This window comes from Elephantulus edwardii, unplaced genomic scaffold, assembly GCF_000299155.1.
Source record: "Elephantulus edwardii isolate Elephantulus edwardi_28Jun2011 unplaced genomic scaffold, EleEdw1.0 scaffold00042, whole genome shotgun sequence".
NCBI classification, from domain to species: Eukaryota; Metazoa; Chordata; class Mammalia; order Macroscelidea; family Macroscelididae; genus Elephantulus; species Elephantulus edwardii.
The window spans coordinates 4,986,183-4,989,860 of record NW_006399792.1 but is presented as its reverse complement, the minus strand read 5'-3'; positions in this window follow the sequence as shown (position 1 = coordinate 4,989,860).

Here is a 3,678-nt window from a genome sequence, read left to right as displayed (position 1 = left end):
TGGTTTTTGATATCTGCTGGCAATGCAGGATGTCTTTTTTTGTGTGATTATTTTTATTTTACATTGCTTTTTTCTTGCAGAGGGGTCCAATGGGGTATCTGACTTTCCTGTGTGTGTGTTTGTATACTTTATGACTTAAAAAAATATATATATGAGATAACACTCAGAAGTGGTTCTTTATGAGGAAGAATATGGCATATTATAAACAATCGGCTTTATGCAGATGACACAGCCTTGCTTGCTGAAACTGAGGAAGACCTGAAGCACTTACTGCAGAAGGTCAAGGACTGTAGCCTTCAATATGGATTGTAATGCAACATCAAGGAAACAAAGATTCTTACCACTGGGCCAATTTGCAGCTTCATGATAGACAGAAAAGAGATTGAGATTGTTGATAACTTCAGTTTGCTTGGCTCCACAATTAACACTCTTGGCAACAGCAGTCAGGAAATCAAAAGATGAATTGCATTGGGAACGTCTGCTGTCAGTCTGCTGCCCTCTACAGTAATGAAGAGCAATGATGTCAGTTTAGAGACAAAGGTGAACCTGATCCAAGCAGTGATCTTCTCAATTACTTGCTAGGCATCTGAGAGCCGGACAATAAGGATGTTAGAAGAAGGACAGATATCTTTGAGTTGTGGTGCTGGAGAAAAGTATTGAAAATACTGTGAACTGCGAGGAGAACAAACAGGTCTGACCTGGAGAGGGTGAAACCAAGATGCTCTCTGGAAGAAAACATTTTAAAGCTCTGTCTCACATACTTTTTTTTTCAAGTTTAAGTGTCTTCATTCATGCCAGAAAACATGCAAAATTAAATGCCTCATTTCCTTTTGGAGCTACGAAAGCAAGTCTGGGCAGAAGGCTGGGCCTTGCTTGGTCCCAGTGAGGCCTAAAAGGGAAGGGGCCTGGTGTCCCAGCCAGGTGGCTCCTGAACTCTCCCTGAGACCATGGAGAAAGGCCTTGGGGAAGGACAGGACTGAGGAAAAGGAGGGACAGGAAAGAGGAAGCAGTCCACTGAGTCAGGCTTAAAATTCACAGTCTTTGGAAGCAGTAGCAGCTCTCTCCACAGGCTGCCTGGGGGATAGCGGAAGCTCTGGGTGCCACGGACAGATTCCCCAGAACCGACTCCTGGGAACCCCAGTGGGAAGGGCTTCAAGTCGTGGTGACAGGACTGAAGGGCTAACAGAACTGACGATACTTCCATCCTTGCTGGGTGGTGTCAGAAGAAGGGTACCAGCGCATCTGAGCATGGAGGGCAGCGGCAGCACATGGCCAGGAGGGACCAGTCTTTGGAGAAGGACATCATATTTGGAAGGGTGGAGGGACAACACAGAAAAGGAAGACCCTTTTCTGGGAGGAGATAGATTGACTCAATAACTGGAGAAATGGGATTAGGTCTGTTGGAGATGATGAGATTGTCTCAGGAGAGGGGAGGGTGCAGAACTAGTAGACATAGGGTTGTTGTGAGTCACAGGCAACATGACAGCATAGAACAACAACAACAATAACAACAATTCATAAGTGGTTATGTTTAAGAATTACCTTATTCTGGTAGTAATTAATTAACATAACAAATGAGTGAGCTACGAAGCTTAGCAACCCCAGGAGCAATGGATTTGAACCTTATCCTGTGCCATTCCCATCTTCTCTGATATACTTGAGCCCTTTGCTATAGTCACTGTGTCAGTTAATCTCATAGAAGATTTTCCTTTCTTTTGTTGACCTTCACCTTTACAACCACGATATGCTTTCTTAAGGACAGGTCCCTCCTAATAACGTGCTCAAAATACATGAAATGAAGCTTTACCATCCTTTCCTCCAAGGAGCACCCTGGCTGAACTTAACTGGAGACATATTTGTTTATTCTGTTGGCACTCCATGGGATATTCAGCATTCTTCTCCAACACCGTAACTCAAAAGCATGAATACTTCTTCTCTCACCCTTAGTCAATGTGAAACTTTCAGATTTATAGTAGTAATTGTACATAAAAGTAATGGGAATGACTATGACTTGATCTGAGGTATCTTAGTCTCTAAACTGAAATCATTTCTCCTTAGCACCTTGGAGATATCCTTGTCAGCTGATTTTCACAGGGCCAAACATTTGTTTTGTTTTGTTTTTTTAATTTCTTGACTGCTGACAACAAGGGTGTTGATTGTGGATCCAAGTAAGATGAAATCATTGACAACTTCAATCTTCTCCCCATGTATCATAATTTTTGCCTACTGGCCCAGTGATGAGGATTTTTCTTTTCTTGATATTGAGATGTAATACATATCGTAGGGCGTAGTCTTTGATCTTCTGAGTGTTTTAAGTTGTCTTCACTTTCAGCAGACAACATTGTGTCATCTGCATAATGCAGGTTATTGATGAGTTTTCTTCCACTCCTGATGCTTTGCTCTTCATAAATTCCAGTCTTTTCAATGATTTGCTAATATAACACGAAAGGATGGTATTTCTAAGTAGGATCATGTTTATACATGCACATGATTTAGAACTTCAGTACGTGTGTGTGTGTGTGTGTGTGGTTGTGTATGAGAGAGAGAGAGAGAGAGATAAAGTTCATTCCATCATAACTACTCTGTCGCCTAAATTAGGAGTTTTTAAAGATGTTGTTCAGGAGCTGTATCTGATCCTTATAATTACATTATTCTGTGATTTTCTAATGATTTTGGTTTTTTCAGTTGTAAACCCCTGGTGTTTTTAAAAGTAAATGCTAACAAATACCAAATGCTGGTGAAGTTGTGGAGAGATCAGAACTCTTATTCACTGCTCATGGGAGTGTAAAATGGTACAACCACTATGGAAGGTAGTCTGGCACTTCCTCAAAAAGTTGCAAATAGAAATACCATTTGACTCAGCAATTCTACTACTGGGGATATACCCTAAAGAAACCAGGGTGTCACAACTCAAACAGATGTGTGTACACCTCTGCTTATTGCTGCATTATCCTCAATAGCAAGGAGATGGAAGCAATCCAAGTGCCCATCAATAAATGAATAGATAGAAAAACTATGGTACAACCACACAATGGAATATTATGAGTATTGAAAAACAATGAAATAGTAAAACATTATTAATGAAAGTAAAACGTGGAGGAGCCTTGAGGACATTATGCTAAGTGAAATATCTCGCTCACAAAAGTATAAATACTGCATAACACTGCTGTTATGAAGGAAGACAGATGTGGGGGATTTGAGAAGGCAACAGGGAAAGAATGGATAGATAATGAACACAACATCAGGGTAGATGAAAGGTTGGGGGAAGGGGGACAGGAAGAAAAATGTGCAGCAATGAATAATTGGAAATACAACTTCTTTATAAACTTTCATTAAATAAAAAAAAGAATAAATGAAAGGAAGAACTATCAGAAAGGAATATATGATTATGCATTATTTGTATGAGAATAGTATGGAACAAGGGTACATTGTGGGGTGGGCTGGGAGAGGAGAAGAGAAAAGAGGAGATAATGTGCAACAATGAATAAATAAAAGAAAAATAAAAAAGAATCAACTAAAACAAAGTAAATGCTAGTACATCAATGATCTAAATTCTTTGAGCATGAATTGTTGCTGCTGGCTGCCACTGAGTTGGCTTCTCACTCATGGTGACCTCACACACAATCAATCCAAATGTTGCTAGTTGCAGGCCATCTCCATGATTGCAATGCACCAGAC